Source organism: Ambystoma mexicanum, chromosome 8 (genome assembly GCF_040938575.1).
Source record: "Ambystoma mexicanum isolate Mex_15411 chromosome 8, UKY_AmexF1_1, whole genome shotgun sequence".
Taxonomy (NCBI): domain Eukaryota; kingdom Metazoa; phylum Chordata; class Amphibia; order Caudata; family Ambystomatidae; genus Ambystoma; species Ambystoma mexicanum.
The window spans coordinates 149,119,025-149,144,462 of NC_090929.1; positions in this window are offsets into that span (position 1 = coordinate 149,119,025).

The window sequence follows — 25,438 nt, forward strand, 5'->3', positions numbered from 1 at the left end:
CAGGGGGGCCAGCCAACGCTGTAGAACCCATGCAGATTGGAGGTATACGACCTCCATTAACAAAACAAGAGCGGGATAAAAGAAGACAACAGCAACTTTGTTTGTATTGTGGAAAACCAGGACATTTTCTGAAAGACTGCCCAATAAAACCCCCAAGGAGGACAGTCAGGGCCACAGAAAAGGATGAAGTTAAAAGGAATCGGAAAACTACCAAGCTCGACAAACCTAGAGGTCAGTTTGTCAAGTGATGAGAAAGAGCCACTGACCTCACACTTTGCGATACCCGTGATCTTAATAAATCACCAACAATCGTCAAAGATGCATGGCGTGGAAGCGTACATCGACAGCGGAGCAGTTGGGAACTATATAGATCAAGAGTTGGCAGCAGAGATGGGGCTCCCTTTGTGTTCTAAGTCTACCAACCAGGGACAAGGTGACTACCGAGGATGGGACAGAAATTGCTTCCGGACCAGTAACCCAGTGCACAGCAGTAGTAACCTTGCTGTGCCAGGATGGACATCAGGAGTGTATTTCATTCGATCTTATAATGGCACCTTAGTTCTGTATGATACTAGGGATGCCATGGTTGGTTGCTCACAACCCTTTGATAGACTGGCGGGCATGGAAATTAACCTTCTCCAGCACCTGCTCCCTAACTTGCTACTCTCCTGACCCAGAACTCGACTCCTGTGTCTCCAAGACTTCCAATACTAGAGCCTCTACTCTGGGAGTAACTAATAAATTTGCCAGATGAATATCGTGACTTTCAGGATGTATTCCAAAAAGACCAGGCTAACACATTGCCACCGCATAGGCCTTATGATTGTCAAATTGACTTTATTCCTGGGGCACAAATCCCTTCCGGCAGGATCTACGTTCTTACCGAACCAGAAAACCTTCACCTGAAATCCTATTTGGACCAGTACCTTACAAACAGATTTATCCGCCCATCTACGTCCCTAGCAGCCAGTCCTTTGTTCTTCATACCGAAAAAGGAAGGGGACTTAAGGACCTGTACATCTATACCAAATTAGACCTTCGGGGAGCATACCACCTGGTCTGGGTCAGAAGCGGAGATGAGTGGAAAACCGCTTTCCGTACCAAATATAACTTGTTCGAATATCAAGTCATGCCTTTTGGCTTATGTAACGCTCCTGCAGCGTTTCAATATTTCATGAATGATGTTTTGAGAGAACTGATTGACGTTTGCGCCTTAGTTTACATTGATGACATCTTGGTCTACTCAGCCTCAAAACAAGATCATATCAGGCATGTTCGTTCAGTCCTCACCAAGCTCCACCAACATGGTTTGTATGCAAAGCTGGAGAAATGTTTTTTTCACGTCACCGAAGTAGAATTCCTTGGTTTCATCCTTTCACCGAAAGGCATCAGAATGGATGTACATAAGGTTGACGCTATTCTAAAATGGCCATCACCAACATCTCTGAAGGGGATACAGAGCATGCTAGGCTTTGCGAACTTTTACCGCTGGTTTATCCCAGACTTCTTTCAGGTTATGCACCCGATCACAGTACTGCTACGAAAAAGCAATAAAAAGTTTGCTTGGACTGAGGAAGCAGAAAGAGCCTTTCAGGAACTGAAACAAAGGTTCACCTCTGCTCCAATCCTGCAGCACCCGCGTCCAGACCTCCCTTATGTCGTAGAAACTGATGCTTCCACTATGGCAATGGGAGCGGTCCTTTCACAGAGGGACCCAGAAACTGGCCAGCTGCATCCTGTGGCCTTCTGGTCAAAAAAATTCTCACCCCCGGAAATTAATTAAACTATCACGGACAAAGAACTCCTAGCTCTCAAGTCCACTTTCAAGGTGTGGCAACACTATCTTCTGGGAGCTAGACACACCATTACGGTGATCACAGACCACCGGAACCTGCAATATCTCAAAACAGCCAAAGCCCAGTCTTCACGCCAGTCCTCTTCTTGGCCGAATATGACTACGTGATCACCTTTCGACCAGGGATCAAGAATGGGAAAGCTGACGCCTTATCTCGAATGGGCATCAATGAAACGGTGTATACAACACCGGACCCGGTACCCATCATACCTGAAGACAAACTCTTGGGTATCACAACAGCGTTATCACAAGCTGAATTACGAAACAAAATTCGACAGTCAATGAACCCAGATGCTTTCCTCGCATGGCAAACTCAAGGAGAACAATATTGCATCAAGGATCAGTTACCCTATTTTAGGGACCGGCTATATGTACCCGAGAAGGAGTTACAACAGCATATCATTTCAGGTTATCATGACTCTCTGATCGAAGGACACCCTGGAATCGCTAAAACTTTAGCCAAGGTAAAAAAGAACTTTTGGTGGCCTACCTGGCGTAAGGTCATTGTCCAGTATGTTCAGTCCTGCGGCGTCTGTGCACAAAATAAATCACAGAAACAGAAACCATCGGGTCTCCTACAACCACTGGACATCCCTCCCGCTCCATGGCACACTCTTTCCCTCGACTTTATTACTGATCTGCCACTGAGTCAAGGCTTTAACACCATTCTTGTAATCGTGGATTTGTTCTCAAAGATGGCACATTTTATTGCTCTCAAGGGCCTCCCGGACGCATCCACCCTAGCAGAAGTATTTCTGGAAAACATTGTCAAGCTGCATGGCTTTCCATCAGTTCTGGTCTCCGATCGAGGCAGCCAATTTGTATCCAATTTTTGGAGACAATGTTGCGCAATGGCACAGATCGACGTCCGGCTATCCACCAGTAATCACCCCCAGACAAACGGCCAAACTGAGAGGACCAACCAGACCCTCGAGCAGTATTTACGGTGCATGCTGCACCATGAATTGAGAGATTGGAAGGATTTACTGTGGATAGCCAAGTACGCATATAACAACTCCATACATTCTAGCACGGCCCAAACACCTTTTTACACCTTGTATGGCAGACATCCACGTAGATCAGAAGTTGACTTTCGTGCCAGCTTGGAAATGCCTGCAGTAAAGACTCTTCATACAACCATCACTCAGGCGTTCAGAAAGGCGAAGGAACATCTTATTCATGCTAAAGAAAAACAAAAAGCACTTCGCTGACCAGCATCGGAAAAAGGCTCCAGACTATCAAGTAGGAGACCAGGTTTGGTTAGCCGCCAAATACGTACCCATCAAAGGGACCCGGACCTTCCATCCTCGATATTTGGGACCCTATATCATCAAGGCAATTATGAACCCAGTAGCTGTCAAATTGGACTTACCACCTAATCTACAAATCCATCCGGTATTCTATGTGTCCCTCTTAAAACCAATGCAACCCGGTACACAAATCAAGACACCACCTCAACCTCTACTAATAGATGGAGAACCAGAATTCGAAGTCAAGGGCATCCTGGACTGTAAGTACTCTAGAGCCAAGTTGTATTATCCTGTCGACTGGAAGGGGTTTGGGCCTCAAGATAGATCCTGGGAACCCAGCGAGAACATCCATGCACAGCGTCTGATCAAGAAGTTTCATCAGAACTTCCCAACTAAACCTGGACCTGGCAGGAGACACACCTTGGGAGAGGCCCTGGGGGGGAGTGCTGTCACAACCCTCAGCCATGATTCCCACTGGCAAGCCCATTGGCCAGGTGGAATCAGGGCTCGGATCACTAATAAGAACTGGCATCCACTTCTCAGGCCCTCTTGGACCAGTCCAGGCGCCTTTGGTGCCAGGCTCATCAGTAAGGAAAGACATCCGCTTGAGGAACTACTTTATTTAGGCTTTCAGCCAACATGGAGGCATCCACATAGCTTGATTCCTAGAACCAAGCTATGTGGTCTAGCGTTTTGGGTGTGGTGGCTTAAGGATTACTTTACCTAGGCTACTTTACAGTGGCTATTTAAACCACACCCGAACAAGACAATATGCTTCGCATTACTTTGCTTCTAGCAACTTGACGCTCACCGTGTCCAGCTTCTCACGAGCCTGGGGAATTCCGGACCTGCAGAAAAACCAAGAACATCATTAGCAGCAGAATCTTACCTGCATTCATCATCCTTCACTGCTCGCAGCTCCTGGGCAGCTCTGTTGATGGAGTTCACCGCCCGGATCGAAGGACCTGAGAAAAGGAGAAAGACATCATTAAAGGAGGTAGTGGAGACACTACAACCACAAAGCGCTTAAAGACTTACCTGGTTGGTTGCTTTTCGGCCGGCATAGCTCTGGAACTCCATCTGCGCTGGGAACTCACCGCGACCTACGAAAAGAGAAAAGCACAGGTGAGTTTGGACAAGACATCACTGCGCTATGCAAAGCGCCTCCTTACCCCATCATAGCGCTATAGCGTGCCATCATCTCCCGGTGAGAACCAGCATATCCAGTTCTCCAAGCGGACACTCCGCGCTTCTAGGGAGATAAAAAAGAGACATTTAGAACAGAGAAAAGGCATGCAAGAATTACAACGCCATCAATCGCAATAAGACCTACCTGAAAGACAATACAAGGGCAGCAGTCAGTGAGGTAACTGGACCGCCCGCGCCCACAAAAGACAATGCGCCCCTGCCCAGAGAGCAGGACGGAGAGCCCACCGATTCCGACAACCAGGCAGAATCCCATCGACACCGAGACCACACCAGGGAATCATTGGGAAGGGCACCAACGACCAACTGGCTGGGTGGCGTCCCCGTGGATACCAGGTGAGCGTAACACTTCTCTTCTATCCTCCCGGTACTTGCTTCTTCGTGTTTCTGTCTTGATCTTTTGTCCACCTCAGATCTCATAATTTATTGCTCCATTAAGTCAAAACCTAGTGGCCTCAAATGAGAAGCTTCTTCATTTAATAATTGTTTTATCAATGGAGTAGACGAGTACAGGACCAACCTGTCCATATATTTTTATTCGGAACATTCAATTATAGTCAGATCATCTGATGTTAGGAGTCTTAGGGCCTCATTACACGGTAGGCGGAGAACCATGGCGCTATTAGCGCCATGGTTCATGCCGGTAAAATACCAGCACCACCTTGGTGGAAAGGGGAATTACCGCCCCATTCCAAGGATGGCGGGGCGGTAATTCCCCCTTCCACCATCTCCCTTCCCCAATCCCACTTTTGCCCCATAGGGCATAATGGGAATGGAGAAGGTGCTAATTACGGCACCGCAAATTGCGGTACCGTAATTAGCTCCCTGGGTCCCTTTGCGGGTTGGTTTTTAACGCCTGCAAAAAGCAGGCGTTAAATTCCCCAACCCGCAAAGGGACCTCGTAGTAAGGCGGTAGGGATTTACCGGTACCGGTAAAATACCGGTACCTCTAAACCCTTACCGCCTACCGTGTAATGAGGCCCTTAGGCTGGGCACTTGATTGAATAACCTAATCACGTTGGCTCTATTCAGGATTAGGCCGTCCTTTATGGGGATCATCGTTTGCAGTACTAAGCCGTCGTGCTTCCAGGGCTTAGAAGTTCTCAAGTATTTTGTTCCATCCTTTCTGTCATAGATCTTGTTTGTGGCTGCCTCCTTATGGGACCAACCCTCTACTGCCTTCTTCTTTCTTTTGTTATTTTCCAAGGGGAGGGCAGGTAATTGCCATTCTTGACTGAGATGGGTCTATTCTCTTTTTCATTACCTTTCTCCACAGTGATGTATCTCACTTGAGCATACCGTTCTATCTCTTTCATCGCCTTATTGCTGAGAGAAGGTGCTCTGTTATCCCTCAAGCTCTTCTGGCAGGATTTTCCCATCAACCCTTCCTTCACCTCTTCATCTTGCCATGTGACACAAGATTTTCTTGCGTGACCTGTTTCTTCTATCGACATCTTTGTAGAGGTTGCACCTAGATATCCCACTATCTGGAGAGTCTTTGGGTCAACCGGTCTCTTTTCCCATGCCGGGGCCCAGTCTTCAAACGGGTCCTCCTCATTATCTGTGTTATCTGGGTCACTTCTAAGTTCTTCAGACTCATGTCTGCTCCTCTCAATGTCCCGCTCATCCTCGGACACTGTATAGGTCGATAGCTTCAACAAGTTGATCACATCATTCTCCTCGTCCTGCTTACCGAGTTCTTCTGGTTCTGTCTCTTCGATTGTCATTTGTTTTCTACGGCTCTTGTCTTTGTGCTTCAAGTCCAATTCAAGCAGAGCTTGGGTACCCGATGAGTGTTCTTTTTTGGTACAGTTATGTTTTGAATGAAGGATCAACTTCCATTTGACTTCTGCCTCGATGGTGCCGGTTGATTTTTAGATTTTTTTGGTGAAGATTTTCTTTGTGGACCCTTGTGGGGATTTTACTGTTTTCTTTTTCTTCCCTAATGTAGATGTCACTTGCATGGAGCATTCTTTTTGATCTGTCTGCAATTTGATGAACATTTTGGAGATTTTCTGGGAAAGTTTGATCTGCCCCTCTAATAATCTGTTTCTATTCCGGTCCAGTTTCTGCTTCTCAGTTGTTAGTTCAGGTGTTACAATTTCCTCATCGGCATCTGTGACCACAGATAACTGCGTAATTCCTGATTTGATTTATTTTTGCTCAGTTATGTCTTCCTGTGTTTGTGGTCCATCCCTGTGGGCCTGGGACTTTGTTGTTGCAAGGCTTTCTCAAGTGACTTTTTTTGCTTCAGCAAGACTGTTAAATATTATGTTTCTCTGGTCTGCTACTGGATCTCCATCACTTTGGGATATTTTGGAAGGCACTGGGTTTGAGGTTAAAGTGTCAGCTCCCACAAAATCAGTCAAATTGGATGTTCTGGAGGCCCTTCTATTCTCTTTCTCCTTGGTGATAGGGTCCAGTATATTATGCAGCAGTTTAGACACTCTTGTTGTGCTGTTGTCCATGTTATTCTTAATTCCTGTTACAAACCCCTCTACAAACACCATCTTTGAATGCAGCATCGCAAACATAATTGTCTGGTCTTTCAATTGGTCCACCATGTTTTCATAATGTTTCATGGACAGCGCCAGTGTGGCCGCTTAGATCGAAATTGTTCAGAAATCCATTTCTCTGGGGCTCCATCTGGCTTGCTTTGTCTGGTCGTTGGTGAGATTGTCTTGCTCCATTTGGGTAGTTGCCAGCGAAGTGTTTGGCCCGTTGGCAGGCCTCGATTGTCTTTTAAATGGGATATAGTCATCAGTTTGTGCATCTTCTGAGCTAGAGTCCTTTGTTTAACCCCCGTTATACAAGAACTCCTCTTTTGAATCCGTTCTCCCCCGTTTGTGTGTCGGCTTTTTGATCCTTGAATAGATTATCTATTTAGGATTGAGCTCGCAAACCAATATTGCTGTACCCGAAACAGCCTCATCCTCAGGGTCCCGGTGTTTCATTGGATCTTTGGTCACCCTTTGTGTATTTAATTTGTTGGTTTCCTCGGCTGACAATCGTCCATTAAGTTGTACTTGCAATTGTGCTCTTGTGACTGGAGCACCTCCCCTTTCAAGCACCATGTAATTTTGCAACAGCAATTGGTCTGATATTTCCTCCTCAGAGTAGCATTTGTCTCGTGCCAACGAGAATGCTGGAACTTTAGTTCCCAAGGGTGCTTCTGCTGTGTCCCGGTGAAAGAAGCGGTAGCCTTTTAGGGGGTCAAACAATGTTGCTCCTCCCGGCTTCCAGGTGCTCCTTTCTACTCGCTGGCATGTATTGTGGCTTACATGGCTTTCATTGCGCCTTCTGGTCCAAATGCTTTATTCAAGGGCCGACCTCATTGATCGTCTGGAGTTTCTCGGCTGCCTGTGTTCATAGGTAAAGCTGGTTCCATATTTAATAGGCTTATTGAGCCAGTTTCTTTGTTTATGGCATTGCCACGTTTGGGCAATGAGGAGTTGTAGCTATGACTTTGGTCAGTGTCATGCTGAAAGTGACCCCTTCAATATCCTCATGCTCAATTAACAGTCCATGTGGCCTACTATATAGTTTGTTGTTCCCCGTTGCAGATAACATGGCCTTCAAGTATGCTCCATCGACTGTTGACGGTCTCTCCACCAACCGTGTTCCTCTGTTCCACTTGATTGACACGGCACTCCACCGCAGCAGCTCTTCAACCTCATCAGACCTCTCCAAAGCATCAAGGCCTGTACTTGATTTGAGTGTCCCTTCACTATCAGATCTATCTTTGCGGGTAAGTGGGGAGGGTGTGTCTCCACCTGCATATTGTCTATAAACATTGCCCTGCTCGCAGCAATCGCTACCTCAATGTTAAAAGGGCAGGTTCCTCCTCCCCGTATGTCCTGATTCAGCGAGCATGCCACTCACCTTGCTGGGTGTTGCTAATACGGCTAGCTCATCAATGTTGATGCTGATCTTTTCCTCATCCTAGCAATATCTTCTGCGTTGTCCATAAAACACCCTTCTGATTTAGCAGCTGTGGCCTCCCAGGAGTCCCGACCGGGCTTCGCGCTTCCAAGGCATCCATCAAGGTTTTCTTGGACCTCGCCGCACCCTCCTGCCCAGACTGACTCGACTCGGCAAACAGCTCCGCAAACTCTCTACGTTGCGGGCTGTTTCTTAAGCAGTCTCCTCCTCCAGGTAGTGAAAACTACAGAAAGACTGTGAATAGAGCTGGTTTTACACTGGCAGCAGCTCCTGCCTCGACTGTCAAACACCTCTACAAACAGCTCTGCGAACGCTACACATTGCGGGCTGTTTTTTAAGTAGCCTCCTCCTCCAGGTAGTGAAAACTGCAGAAAGACTGCAAATAGAGCTGGATTCACACTATCAGTACCTCCTGCCTCGACTGCCAAACACCTTTGCAAACAGCTCTACGAACGGTCCGCCTTGCAGGCTGTTTTTTAAGCAGTGTCCACCTCCAGGTAGTGAAAACTGCAGAAAGACTGTAAATAGAGCTGGATTCACATTGGCAGCACCTCCTGCCTCGACTGCCAAACATCTCTGCAAACAGCACTGCATATTTAAAATATAATATACAAACCTATTAGCCTACATGGCCAACTCAAACTACTGCCCAGATTTTGACTATGGCTAGATATTATGCAAATCGCCATACTAAAGATAAAGGAGAGAAAGAAAGGAAAATGAAGGAATTAAAAGCAAGGCGCTAATGCAACATGCTTTTCCAGAAAGAGGAAGAGGTAATATGTGCATAGCAAGGGGAAAAATAAGGTATAGAGGAGGAATAAGTGGTATTGCCCTGCCAAATATGGGAGCAGGTATGATACACTGGGCGTCATTTTTGTAAGGCAGAAGATCACTGGATAAGGAAGTGTTCTTTGCACTGGAGAGGGCTCAGATATTCTTATGGGCAAGGAATGACAAGGGGAACTTTTTTAAGAACTGATGCTGGGAACAGCATAGAAGCAAATACTGGGACATTAGAAGAGAATAATGAGCAGCAGCATAATTATTTTGACCATAGGCACGGTCAGCAATATTCAGATAAGTATTATTATGAGGATGAATACAATACCATGAATTACACAGCATAGAGCTGCCATGGAGAGGGAAGAGGGTGCATAAGTATTCCTGTAGTTTCAAAAGAGACATTTGTAAAAGCTACAGTGCAAGGCAAACAGGCAACATTCCTCCTTGGTACAGGTGCATCCAATACCTAATTTTCCCACAAATGAGTGCCCCATATTCCTCTCTCCGGGAAAGTAAACACATCAGTGGGATTCTCGAATAATCCAGTCCAAAGTCCAATATCTGACCCTGTACAGTTTAGCATAGGTTCTATATATTGCATGGCACAGTTTATTGTCACTGATAAATGTGCTTTAAATCTGTTGGGAATGGATTTGTTAAAACATTTGTATGATAACATTTAGTGTTCGCCTGATGGGGTATACCCAACATGTAATGAATGCTGAGTCCTTTTAAAAATATTTTGTCACCGTTACTAATGAACTGCCACCTGAACTTAAGGGAATTGAGCCTGTGATATGGGCTACTGGATCTTATGGTATTGTGTGAATTTACCGAAAATAAAAGTCTAAATGTACAAAAAGTCCTAAAAATACATGTACTAAAAGTTCTAATTACTAAAAGTTCGACCTACCTCTTTTCTTCTTTTTTCTTTTTGCCTTACCTTCTTTCTTTATTTTTCCTGCAATTTCTTTCTTTTTTTCTTTGTTTTTCTTCATGTTTGTTTCTTTTTTTATTGTTATATATATATATATATATATATATATATATATATATATATATATATATATGTTAGTAATACATTAAATAATACAAATAAAATAATTCAATACATAGTTTGTCTGGCAAGTTTGTATTTATTTTGTTTTTGCCACTATATGGCAAAAGAGTAATTTAAAGCAAACAATATACTATATAACTTTTTTGCCACGTAAAATGTAATATCTATTTTGCGTCACTAGATGGCACCTGAGTCCTCTGGATTTTCTTTTTCATGTAATATTTTGTATTAGTTCTGTAACTTTGACCATTTCCGGGTCGCCATTTTTTCTCATTTCTGCATCGGTTTCGTTTCGGGTGCATGTGCTTCTTTCGCGCTCACGTTTTTCTATGTTTTCTTTTGCTTTTTTCTTCATTTTTTCTGTTTATTGGAATCATTTTTTTTCTATTGGATTTGTTTTTTGGATGGATTTTGTTTTGAATGGATGGTTTTTTATTTGGATTGCAACTTTGGATTTCTGTCAACTTTGGATTTAACGGCAACTTTTCCAAATGTAAGTAATAGTTTTGCAATGTTTTCTATACTTTTGTATGTTTTTCTGTGCTGTAATATCCCACTTATGGTTTGATTAATTGCGGTTTCCTGTAATTCTTGCTCATTTTGTAAGGTGTTAATGAACTTCCATATAGTAGGTTTGTGGTGTCCCACCGCCACGTTCATAGCATGATGCCATCCTTCCATTTTATTACTGGTTTTATGGTTCTGTTCAGTATTGCTTCATAGCAATTCCAGTTATCAATTCTTTTTTATGGTTGCTTTCTACCGTACCTTGTTTGGCCCATGTGTCCTCAAAATAATGTTAAAAATCCTTTAGTTCACTCTGATGATTCTGATAGTACTGTTCTTTTATTGTAATTTCATACACTGCTACTACATGATTTATCGGTACAAATGTTAAAGCACCATTTTAATATAAAACTGAAATTCACTGTCATTTACGTAACTTTGTTGTAGGCCATGTTTTTGCAAATTTCTCCATAAAGCTTGATTAAAATGGAAGTAGCACCTTTGTATTTCAATATCCATAAAACTTAATTTGATTGCTTTCATTGCTGATAAATCATAATCCATAATACATTTATTTGCGTAATATTCTGGTTTACTCATTTTCTGTTTGATATAATCAAACACCTCTCGATACATTTTCTCGCTTTTTTGACTCCTCAATATTTATATAAGTGGGAAAAAATCATCACATATGTTGCCATGTATGCTGTATAGCTGAGTAAAAGGTGTAGGACAGCACTAAATGTGCTGTCCATTATCCATGTTTTGCTTAACTTTAGACGTGCCAAATTGTCTTCCGTGGCGAATATTAAGTATTTGCTTGTTTCATTGTCACATTCATATAATAAGAATTGTTGACCATCCTGTGTTAGGCACGTTTTTTCTGCTATCTGTACATCACCAGTACGCTTCGGTAGCGGTTGTGTATTTTCTTTTGGTGCTCGCTAATATATTACTTGTCTTTTTAACAGTTTTGCATTTGGCATCTCACTTGATAAATGTTGCGGCACTTCGCTCAGTACTTGCCTGACAATATCACCACTGCTACCCACGTCTGATTTATCAATTAGCCTTTGTTTAACTACGATTTTGCTTGTATTTGGCGCATGATTATGCTCTCTCAAGTATTCAACTATTTCATTTTTTGTGCATACACGTTCCCTATAATTATATTTTTTATATATTCGGTGCATTTCCACCATGTTTTCTCTTCTTTTTTCCTTTCGATATGATACAAATATCCGGAATTCAGAAGTTGCTTATTCCCCTTAACGGGAATTAAATAGGTTGCTTTTTCCATTTCACACATATCATACGGCATTAAAATAAACATTATTAGTTTTCCTTTTAACGTTATTCGACTCTCTTTTACCATCGACATTTGTTGATTCTAAACTATCATTTTTACAACTTACTGTGTTTTCAATGCGTTGTTTTCTGCCGTTATTGTATATTCCCTTCCTGGCTTTGTTTTCTCACGTTGTCTCTTGTCCATCATTTAGCCATATTTATCTTTTGTATGAGGAAGTGATTTCTTAAATCTTAGTGTCCTTTTTTCAAGCATTTCCTTACTCTATATACTGACATTCTGACTTTTTGGCCTGCGGACCTTGTATGAAGTCTTTTCCGTCGCGGGACATTCAGCCACGGTTAAATCACGCAGATCCGATCTAATGATGTAGGATGAATGACCTGATGACGTAGGACGAATGGTAGTTGATCGAGTGAAAATAAGAGTCAATCCAGTGCAATATTACTGCGAATTCCGCAGAATAAAATACCCAAGGAGGGGCTGGAAGGAATTAAGTCTGTAATACAGGATTTTCTAGTTAAAGGGATTTTAAAAGAAATTGAGGGTAGTCCATGCAACAGCCCAATTCTTCCTGTACAAAAACGAATTGATGGGAAGCCCTGTGTTCCAGCACAATTGAGACTAATAATTGGTCTCCGAACAATACATAAAATTGTAGAACCACAGTATCCAGTGGTACCAGACACTTCCTTGTTTACCAGGATACCACCTTCAGCTCAATACTTCACAGTTATAGACCTTAAAAATTCTTTCTTTAGCATTCCGATACATGAACACAGTCAGTATTTATTTGCTTTCAATGTGGAGGGGTGGTGCTACACCTTTCCTAGTGCCCCCCAAGGTTACACTGAAAGGGAAAGTATTTACAGCCAAGCACTTAAAACATAGCTAGACATGTTCACACCAACTACAAATACTACACTGCTTCAATATCTTGGTGATTTGTTGATAGCGGCAGATACCCTAGTGCAATGCATGGATTGCACTGTATGGTTGTTACAGTTGTTAGCGACATTGGGACATAAAGTGTCCTTAAAGAAATTACAGTTATGTAAAGCTTAGGTCACCTATTTAGGACATTTGTTGTCAATGGGGAGAGCGTAGATTACACCCACAGCGCATAGAGGCGATAATGAAAATACATGTTCCTATCACACAGAAAGATGTCAGAGATTATTTGGCCACGATTTCATTTTTTAGGCAATGGAATCCCAATTTTTCACTTTTAGCAAAACCACTGTTAGAACTAACACTGAGCAGCATCCTGGTTCCCTTGCCATGGACTGCTGCTCAGCAATAGAATGTTGATGTTCTAAAATCTGCATTGTGTAACTCACATGTTTTGGGCACTCCGATTATACTAAAACCTTTACGTTGTTTGTGCATGAAAAGCAAGGCTGTGCGTTATCTGTACTAACTCAACAGGGGGTAAAAACAGACCGTGAGCATATTTTTCTTCCACATTGGAACCCTTGGCAAAAGCACTTCCAAATTGTTTAAGGGGTGTGGAGGCTGCAGCCATTTCTATGAAACAAGTCAATGTCATAATATTGGGACACCAAGTTACATTGTCTGTGCCACATGCAATTGATATTTTATTGAATAGAACTAAAACGCAGCACCTGACAAATTGACAGGTTGTCTAGATATGAGCTGACCTTATTGGCTCCAAATATTGTTATAAAACGATGTAACACTTTAAATCCTGCCACATCGCTTCCCATCCCATTGGATGAATCAAAAGTAATTCATGATTGTGTATTAATAATAGATGAGGAAAAAAAGGGACAGGTAGGCTTGATGGATTGATGGATACTCCAATTGGTAAACCTGATGATACATTGTTTGTAGATGGGTTGTGTTATAAATTACCAATTGGTACTACCACAGCAGCATATGCTATCACAACATTGAAAACCATTGTAGAGGCTTGTAGAACATCTCAGCATTTTGCCCAGGCAGCTGAAATTATTGCCCTTACTAGCACTTGCGAGTTAAGCTCAGGTCTTGTAGTTAACATCTTTACTAACAGACAGTATGCATTTGGAGTGGCTCACAACTTTGGCCGCTTATGGGCAGAGAGAGGATGTTTTACTTCAAATGGGACAAAGATACAGCATGCTACCTAAATTTCAAATTTATTGTATGCACTGACCCTGCCAAAGAAATTGGCTGTCATTAAATGTAACGTTCATAAGGCTATTGTAAATGATACGCAGCTCTCTTTCAGGCTTCCCTCAGCCACCTCTGCTTCTTCTCTCATACCAGACTGTCTGGCCGCAATTCAGGAGTTTTGTGCTGCCAATGATCTGTGCCTTAATTCCAGTAAGACTGAGATTCTCCTCATTGGGACACACGCTCCCTCCTTTCCTCTCTCTCTCTATGGCCACCCACTCTGGGCCCTCGTCCTGCGCCTTCCTGTGATGCTAAGAAACTTGGTGTCATCTTTGACTCCACCCTCTCCTTCTCTCCTCAGATCTCTGATGTCTCTTAGAAATCAAACTATCAGCTTCACCACCTCAGAGGTATTCTTCCTTTTCTCACTTTCACCCAGAAGCTCACTGTCTCCAGAGCTCTGGTCCTCTCTAGGCTGGACTATTGCAACAGCCTCTTTCTAAATCTTCCTGTCTCTACTCTTCGACCTTTACAACTTATCCAGAACAGGTCTGCAAGACTTGTCCTTGGTCTCAAGCCCTGGGATCGTATCTCTCCAGGCTCCTGCATGTCCAGTTGGCCTCGCACTGCCTCCGGGCTCCCCAGCACTTAAGTGTCTGTATCTGCAACCATACAGTCCATTCCTTCTGCACTTATGAGCCACCTGCTGGCTGCACGTGTAGGTTAACTGCACTTCCCACTTCCCCTCATCCCTGGCACTTCTCCCCTTCTCTCTTCCCCGCACTTGCGTAATCTGAATGACACAAGGCCTAGTAAGATCATTATTTTGTTCTCCCTTGTTTCCCCCTCCTTGTCTTTTCATACCTAGAAACACTTGTGTACAGGCGCGTTATAAATGCTGCATCATATCATATTATATCATATAGGAAGTGGTAATGTTTTTGCTGACCCAATTGTAAAGGAAACTGCATAGTCCCCCTGTATCACCTGTGTATATTACACTCATGATGCAGACAAAGAATATTGTATCTGATAATACCCTTGAGACAGTGCGAAACATTCAGGCTGAGGCCACGGGGCAAGAGTTACGGCATTGGAAACTGCATGGGGCATGTCTTGATGGGTGCTGGGTGGATTCACGGAAGGAACATAGATGGAAGTTACTGAACATATATATACCCTTAATGTTGTCTCATGCCAATGGTCCATCGCATGTAGCGGCAGATGGTATGTTTAGTCTGTTAACCACAGTTTGGAGTAACACTAAATTAAAGCAAGCAGCAATTGTGTATTATAGAAAGTGTCATGTGTGTGCTGTTCACAATATTAGTGCGGGGGAAGGTGCACCAAAAGGAAATTGTAGACCTCCAGAGTTCCCATTAGAAGCCCTGTGAATGGACTTTATTGAATTGCCTCCATGTCAAGTACATAAATATGCAATAGTAGTAGTATGTATGTTCAGCAAATGGGTAGAAGCATTTGCATTAAAAGATAAAACTGCTTTGAGTACTGCAAAGGTGTTAGTTAAGGAATATTTGCCCCAATTTGGGTTGCCACAGACAGTTTGGAGTGATAACAGTGTTCATTTTGTTAATACCAGTATGGATTTGGTATGTAAGGCATTCGCCATCAGGCAGAAATTTCATAGCATATACCATCCACAAGCAGTTGGATTGGTGAAGAGAATACATTCTACTTTCAAAAAATAAACTGGCAAAAATCTGTGCCAGTAGCACCCTAGGATAGGTAGATGCACTCTAGCATTGTTCTCAATGAGAAATATTGTGCATTCTGGTGTTGGATTAACTCCTTACAAATTAGTCATTGGCCGGCCAGCTAATGTATGGGGTGTGCCAAATCCAAAGTGTTTAAGTACTGTACATTACCCTTTGTTGATAGATTACTGCAAGGAACTGATTAAAACATTATCTGTTCTTCGCAAACAGGTCACTGAAATTGCCAAAGCCACTTGAGGGGCCAGGACAAAGTATTCAACCAGGTGACTGGGATTTCATGGAGAACTTCCAGCAAACATCTTGGCTGCAATGCAGATGGAAGGGCCCAGCGCAGGTGCTACTGACCACTCAGACTGCTATGAAGTGCAGTGGCCACATAAGGTGGATCCACACCAGTCGCGTGAAGCGTGCACCCGGTACACTAATACCTGCCCATGTGGATACTACATTGCCCTGTAAGGAAAATGAGCCTGAGGACATTAGTGGACCAACAGAAGAACGAATATACAACTTGACACCCAGGAAGCTGTAAGTGGAACTACAAACTGTGAAAAACTAATTTTGTTCCTGAGGAATAGCAACCAGGTGGTGAGCCCACCATCTTTTGGACTATCTAAGGGATGAGAGAGAAAAGAAAAAAAGAAACACTCCATACAATTGCAGTATTATTGCAGCCTGTTCCTTTGCCCTAACTATTACTTGGTCGAAGAAATACAATATGCCACATCAAGAGAATGCCGTTAGATCACTCCATAACAGTTCACCCAATGAGGAAACAAAGAAGTGGTATGCGACCAAGACTTTTATTTATGTGATGTTGATTTTTAATACACTATGGGCCTCACTCCGAGTCGGGAGGTAGGGGATACCGGGCACCGGTAAGGAGACCGTTGCCGATATTCCCCTACCGCCCGATTCCGAGGTCCCCTCACGGGACCCGTAAGGTACGTTTGGTAGAACCAAACGTACCTTACGGGTCCCGTTAGGGGACCAGGGTGCAAATAACAGGCTTGCCAATCGCGAGCCCATTGTTTGCGCCCTCCCCATTCCCATTGAGCCCTATGGGCGCTCAAATGGGAATGGGGAATGGTTTGGTCAATGGGGACTTACCGGTCCCTCCAAGGTCGGAATGGACCGGTAAGTCCCCATTGACCAACCCCGGTGCCGGACCCGTTATTGGTGGCAGTCATGGCGCAAATAGCGCCATGACTACCACCAATCTCGGAATTAGGCCCAATGTGTTATTGGAAGGTGGTTATTGGTATAATATATTGTGTATCCAGCTGTCTCCAATACGACTATTGTTGGGCCTACTTTATCCACTGTGAAAAAATATCACAGGGAGAAATGCTTGGTGAAAAATACTTCTGTTTCACTGCTACACATGACATCATTAACAGAAGTATTTGTTATATCTGTCTGAATTACCCAGCCTATGCTGGTGAAGGCCTACGATTAGAGAAGCTCCCACTACTATTCACCTACCTCATGTTATGCGCTACATATAGCTGTGGCCAGGAGAGGACCACATTTTGCTCATATATATGCAAAAATGGGTGGCAGCAAGCATTACACGCCAGAAATCCTATATCAGTATCTTAATGAGAATCTTAAAAAAAGAGGATTGTGAGGGTGTCACTATGCCTAATGGAGTTTTCCCATTAACTGACCTATTTCCAAGGGAATGGCAGCAATGGTCTTTTCTTATGAATTTGTCATCATACAGCAATCAAGCCTCTCAACTGCCTTCCCATGCACCTACTCTCCATAAAAGAAACACTACTGTTTTAGGCAGTGTGTGCATCTCCAGTGATAGTACAAGGGATATGGGGTTCACCTTTGATTGTAACTATACATTGCACCTGCCAGCTAAAGTGTTCCAAGACCCTCTCAATATAGTGGAATCAGTGTATTCTTTTTGCACTAATAATGCATATTCTTGGTTACTTGCTAACTGGGCAGGGCAATGTCATAAGAGGTGTGTGCTGCCTGCTGTGACAGTGAAAGAGAGCCATTGTTCTTCTCCCACACAGAAAAAGCATTATGTAATACAGGATGATACTGGACCACAGGTAATGGCAGATATCCTTAAAGCAATCTTTCCATGGTATGGCCCGTGTGTTAGTTCCAGAGATGTAGGCAGATTGTCATGACTGCTAGAAGCCACTATAAATGAAACATCAGATGCCCTTATTAATATCACTATTGAGTTACAAGCTGTACACCTTGTAGCATTACAGAACAGGGCAGCACTCAATATGATTTTGGCAGAGAAAGGAGGCGTTTTGTCAAATTCTTGAAGAAAAATGCTGTTCATTTATAGCTGACTCTTCCGCCTCAGTGTGACATGCCATTAATAATCTTCAGAGCATTGCAGGTTAGGCACATTTCTCCACTGGTCCACTAAATATCAGTGGATCTTTATGGTCCTTAATAACCACATAAGGGTGAAACTATGTTCTGTTATTTTTGTTATATTAGCTATGTTTCTTTTTATATGTTTGTGTATGTATTAATTGGGTGCCTTCCTTGTGCCATGCATTAGCCTCATGTCTCAGATCACAAGTAACTCAAAGACCCACCTCAAATGATGTGTTTCGGGAGATGCTAGCTATAGATATGGAAGATTAGGTGAATTTATTAAAATAGGTTCAGTTAGAGAATTATGTTTTTTTAAGGATAGATTGATAGCAATAAGCATTGTATTTGTAGGCTTTGTAAGTGTTTAACACACATTCTCTTCTGAAACAGTTAACTGTGAACATGTTTTAAATAGCTTCAGCCTACAAACACCCAGAATGTCTGTGCTAGGTCACAGCGGTTGGGCCTAGGGATTAGGGCATGTACTGATAATGTTAAAATAGCTATGAGCAGCTGTAGAGGGAAATGTGAGACCCAGGCTGCAGTTCAATTATAGCAAAGGCCATGGCTGTTGAAATGTAATCTATGTTGCAACTTGTATATATACATCCTTTATGAATAGAAGGGGAGACGAGAGAGAACTCGGATGGTGTCTTTACACCACACTGAGTAAAATAGCTGCAGCTGTTAATAAACTCTCGCTCGCTGAGCATAAATGAAACTAATGCTTTGTTCTGGTGCTTCATTATTTGTTAGGCTCAAAGGAAAATATAGTTATTATTACTACAAATACGTTATCACACAATCCCCATCACATACACATATTTCTTCCAAAACAGCACTTCCCAATTACAATCTATCGTTAGCCCAACACCCCACACTTCTACAACCTCTCACTCTACCAACCTTTTCTACTACGCCTATAATATATACATTTTTCTACCTCATTTTTCTTCCACACAACCTTCTTCCTCATCCCGTTACCCAACACTATTCTATATCTTCATTCATATACCTCACTCTCTCATGTACATTCACTAACAACAATTCATTCATTGCTATATGTCCCCTTTCCTCATACCATTACTCAAATCACATTATTTCCATTATCTCCACATCCCCCTACCTCGTATCACTACACCACACATGTACAATCAGTATACAGCGATAATAACTAATAAAAATAATTCATAACTTTTTAAACTAATGGAAATTAGGAAAATATGTCGAATGTTATGTGAAAAGTATATATGGGGTTGGGGTTAAGGGATTAAAACAGGTGTGGGAGGGTGTTGTGGTGGGGTAATAAAGTCAGGGAATCATGGGGTTTAGGGGAGGACTCCCCACATTGAAAAATAAATAATATCAACATGTGTCTGTTATTTTTAATTAGTTATAAAGGTTTTCATTATTATTTCATTGGTTATTATCACAGGGAACTGCACAATCTCCTGCATTGCTGTACCACATTGTACTATACAATTGACATCTATATTATTACTCGAACACCCCTTTTCCCCATCCCAGTACCCAACATTTACCTATATAGTCATATTTACAACACTCTCCCTCATATATCTTAACTAATACCAATGCATTCCCCCCTCCACTTCCCCCTTCTCATACCACAACTGAAATCACATTATTTTGCATAATCCTCCCTCACATCCCTCTTCCTCTTAGCATTACACCTGAGGTGCACAACCTCTTTCTGTAGAAATATTTTACCCCATGCCTCAAGTTACCTGCACATTCCTCTTCGACATGAAACTAACCAACCATAATCTATATTATTACTCCAACACCCCTCTTCCTCATCCCACTACCCAATGTTTACACTTACATCACTCTCTCTCATATGATTTAAGCAACACCAATTCATTCCTTGCTCTATTTTTCCACCTTCTCATACTATTCCTGCTATCTCATTATTTTGCATGATCATCACATCCCTCTTCCTCATGCCACTACACCAAAGGTGCACAACCTCTACACGTATTTCACTCCATAGATCCCACTATCTATACAGGTACCGAGAATGAATGTGCATCATTATACATAGATCATGCTTCCTCTTCACTGTATAATAGAAACCATCCACAGCATTAAAATACACACTTTCTTTTTTTCTAACAGATAGAAAACAATGATTACTAAAACTCAGCAAAAATCATGCTCATCTTCCACTAAAACAATGTGTAGAAAGCATACAAACAACAGAACAAATTATTGTGTTCTTGCAAAGTACAACAGTCACCACAAACAAAACCATTTGATCGCCTTAAAAAAGGAAAAGCTATCAAATATGTAGTGCAGAAATTACAACTCAAATCAACCTCAAATTATAACTAGCAATGTCGATGTAGCCACAGTAAAACATTAAAAAAAAAATGTTTATACATACTGTTCGGCATAGTGTTTTTAGCAATCTCATAAAAAATATGACCACATCTGAACTTAAAAACTACAAGCAAAAATGATCTTTGAAGATCTAATTGACAGCGCATTCATATTAAAAAGAAATTGTTTTATATTACTTTTAAATAGAATGAAACACTAACTAAATTAATTTAAAAAACTCAAAAACAACTTATGAACATGCACAATGTCAATATAGATACCTTTTCCAACTTCTGTGTATGGGAGTCGTCCAATGTACACATGGACGTGCAGCTCAATACTCAATGTGCGCTACCATTCATAACAATATACGACAATTCCTCAATCACTATGTTAAAATAAAAGATAAATGTAGAATCAAAATAGTACAAACCATGGACTCCTGCCCAGTGCGCAGTTGCACTGGGCTACAAGGACATTCATTAACCTGCTTTTCAGGAACTGTTTGTAAAAGAACCTTCCATTTTATAAAAACTTTAGCAACATACCATTCGAGAATGAAAATTCTTGTGGATAGATTGTACAATGCAAAATGTCCATCTCTAGAATTACAAAAATTGAATGAAAATCTCCTAAATGGAACAGCTGAAGGACTCCTCTGACAGATACAACACATAGAAAGTAAATATTTTGGAAAATAACAACACAGTTAACTTAGAAAACATAAACTTTCCAACACTAACCTCCTTACAAACACATACAAAAAAGAAATGCCAAAGTTTCAAAACAGATGTTTTGAAATTCCAACAAAGTATTTGGCTGTTGTCGCAGAACTTGAGAAAAGTAAAAAAAATGGTAGATAGTGCCTATAAGATAGTATCACAATGGTTCCAATTAGCTTTGTATCTATCAGCAGAACATGAATACAATACTGCTGATCTCTTAATTGTTTTCACATACTGCAAAACTAAGCTTCATAATAACCAAATGCCATCACAAGCTATCAGTAATACCTTGGAAATATGTCCACTTCCAAAGGCTCTCCAACACCTGAATCTATATGAGAGTATCATTATTCAAACAATAAACCCATTCCAAGCTGAGTAGCTCTCCAACCCAAAACTGCCATATTGCCTCCATCAGAATTACTCAAAGGCATTTGTTGCAAAGTAGTACACTTACTTTTAGAACTTAATGAAAATGTAGAAAGACTGGGAATAGGACAACAAGTACAACAATCCTTGTGTGTACTAATGGTGTGCCAATAGAAGACAAAAAAAGTGGCAACAACTAGTTGCCTGAAACAAAGTTACAGAACCCCTTTAATATCATGAACAAAACAATGAAAACTACAAAAGATAGAAGCATAGAAGAAAACCTAAAAGAAATGACCCAAATATATGAAGATACACCACAAACTGGCCAATTTGAATGTGTTGATCCTATCACTAAGACATTTTAGACAAGTATACAATTCATCCACTGCATTCCAGAGGCACCATGGAAGATGCATTAGAAACATATAAAATGTGTCATGCCAAAGGGTATCCAATGAGAATATTGTAAAAGAGTTCAGAAGCACATTGTTTTCCACTAATCTTTCCAACAGGAAATGATGAGACCTAAACAAATCAGTGCATCAGAATATCATTCTCTACAAACGTATTCTGAAGATCCAAGATACAGACGAAATGTAGAATGCATTTTTACACCTCTTGTTCGAAGACAAACTAGAAACTCTATGTTACGGAGTGGCACATATACTAAAAACTGGCACCCATTTCAGCTACCCAACTACTTCAAAAGATAAAAGATAAAGATGAAGTGTTGCACTCAAGTATTACAAATCTCTTGACAAATAGACGTGGTACAAAAAATACTAGTTCCGACATCGTGCTGATGTACGTTTTATGTTAGGGAACCTAGGCCCACTGTCATGATCTCTGCTTCCAAAAGGTCAGGGTTTTCCCAACTCCCTTGGAAGCAGATTCATAACCCAGGTTCCGAGTGCCAACCAGTCCCAATTGGGACCTTTTGGACCCAGTCCTGGCGCCAGTGGCACCAGGCTCATAAATATGCCCAGTCCCAGCGCTGGAAGCGCCGGGCTCATAATGCTTGGGTGGACTTACCTGCAGCAGACCATGCTGCTTACTTGCCTGCCAGTTGAGCCTCTGATCCTCTTCTGTTTGGAACTACTTTTCCTGTTGGGTGGGGCAGGAGCCACTCCCTAGGTTCAGAACACTGGAACTCTTCTGGAAAGCAGGAACTCTTTTCTTACCTAGGCGTGGCTGTGGAAGGAGACACCTAAGCACTACAGGAGGCTATTTAAACCACACCCGATGGATGAATCTTGCTTTGCATTATTCTGCATCCTCTGCAGCAGAACGCTCATCGTGTCTTCTGCATCTGATCCTGGGCCGAAGGAAAAAGGCTTACCATCCTGAATCCAGTCTTCAGCAACACCTATAAAGACAAGAAAGAACAGGTTGGCATTACGGTCTTCAGTGACAGCTCTTCACTTACCTGGGCCATCGGCTGTCACCAACGCCTCGCGCTGCATTCTGAAAGACAAAGGCTTACCTACTCTTCGTGCGCTCCGGAGGTCTTCACACTGCATTCCGGCATCTGAAAGACAAAAGCTTACCAACTCTTCGCACGCTCCGGAGGCCTTCGGCGCTGCATCCCGCATCTGGAAGACAAAACAAGGTGTGTTTAAAGACATTGGGGAACTTTAATACTCACGTGCCATTACTCCTTTCCACATCTAACCCAGTGGGTATTCCGGCACCCTGCAGCCGCTCCGAACTTGTACCTGCAAAATAAAAAGACAGTTAGAGCGCATCGTGAAGCAGGCAACAAGCGCTTACTTACGTGCTTCCAGGCGCTTCTATTCATCACACGGGCTCCATCTTCAACTCACTTCAGCCCGTCATCCACCATCGCCGGAACCCTGCAAAACAAGAGACATCATTAGTAAAGACTTTAAAGACATTAGAATTACTCGAAACTTACCGTTCGTGCAGTAAACGACGGACAGCAGTCCTCTGAAGTCAAGAGGCCTGCTCCCCTTATCCAGTGAAGAAACTGGTTACAGCACCCTGCCCCGAGGCAGTTGGAGAGCACGGCGTTCACTTACCTAAGGTGAGAGCGTTAACCTTTGGGGTTCTACAGGAGAAGAGAAAGGGAAGAAGAGAGAGACATTCAATAACCCAGTTCATTAATCCCATATTTTCTATCTGCAGACATCTTACCCTTCGAGTCAAACATACAGTGCACAGAGGTCCAGCCCAAAGAGCCAGCCGTGTGTTACACATCACCTTTAAGATACGGTATACGCCCAGTCAAGACCGGCGCCTCTACGGGAATCAGGTGAGCGTTACAGAATGCAAAGCCTACCACAAAACTCCCGTCCAGGCGCTATGGAAACCTCGGATACCGACCAACTAGCCCAGTTACTTGGGGAACTAAGGGCAGAAGTGCATGCAGCCCGTCAGGAAACGAACGCTCTAAGAAGGGAACTGATTATTTCCAAGGAGCGAACAGATGATCTCGCTAGACAATTGCTACAGTCACAAGCCGGACAGACCCCGTTACCCGCATCTGGGGGAAATCTTCCTTCCACATCCTCTATGAATCCAGTGCAGATCAACCTACCTGGGAATGTACCTCTGGCTCCGCCCGAACGATTTTCTGGTGACCCAAAGAGGTTTGCAGTATTTATCAATCAGTGCCGGTTGCATTTCTTATGCCGGCCAGCAGCCTTTCCAACTGATCAAGCTAAAGTAGCTTTCGTGCTTTCGTACCTTAGTGGCAATGCGGCAGACTGGTCGATCCCTCTAGTAAATCAAGATGATCCGGTCCTCCATGATTTTCAAGCTTTTCAGCTCAGAATGGAAAAACTGTTCGCAAGACATTCACAGGGGCAGGCCTTGGACAATGAGCTTCTTTCGTTGCGACAAGGTAATCAAGACCTTTTGGCTTATATTGCGTCTTTCAACAGACTCATAGTGGAAACTCAATGGCCTGAGGACAAAAGGATTACGCTGTTTTATAGAGGTCTACATGGAGAGCTCAAAGATGTGGTAGCCCAAGTAGTGAATCCCCCACAAGATTGTTCGGACTATATAGACTTAGTCGTTCAAATAGATCACAGACTGCAGAACAGGAAGGCCGATCGTTCCAAGTTTGATGCTCGAGTATTTTCCAAACCGCCAACTCCTTCCAAAGGAGTAGACTCCGGGGAACCCATGCAAATAGGGGGTCTGAAAGGTCCTCTAACACAAAAGGAGCGGGAAAGGAGAAAACAGTTGCAATTATGCCTCTATTGCGGAAACTCAGGGCACTTTCTTCGAGACTGTCTGGTGAAACCTGCTAAGAAGGCAGTAGGAGCTGCAGTTACCAAAGTTACAAACTCTGAGCAGGGAAACGACCTCGCCCGACAAGAATAGAGGTCCTCTTGCCGAGCGTGAAAACCAGTTCTGTGACCTCGCATTTCGTGATACCTATGGTCCTCATTAACCCTGATAATCCGGATCGATTACATGCAATTGAAGCTTACGTTGACAGCGGTGCCATCGGCAATTATGTGGATCATGAAATGGTTTTGAGGATGAATCTAACTCTTTGTCCCAAGGCTGTAAAGGACGTCATTACTACGGTGGATGGTACGGAGATAGCCTCCGGGCCAGTAACGCATACCACTCAAGAAGTGACGCTAATAAGTCAAGATGGACACCATGAGAAGATCGTGTTCGATGTGATCAAGGCCCCTCAGTTTCAGATTATTCTAGGAATACCTTGGTTAGAGAAACACAATCCTCTGATCGATTGGCGAGCAAGAACGGTCCAGTTTCCAGAATGTGTCTCTACTTGTCACCCTCCACCTGGTGTTGCACTGGCAGCAATTTCTTCAGAGACTCCCCAGTTACCTCCCGAATACCTAGAATACCAAGATGTTTTCCGGAAGGA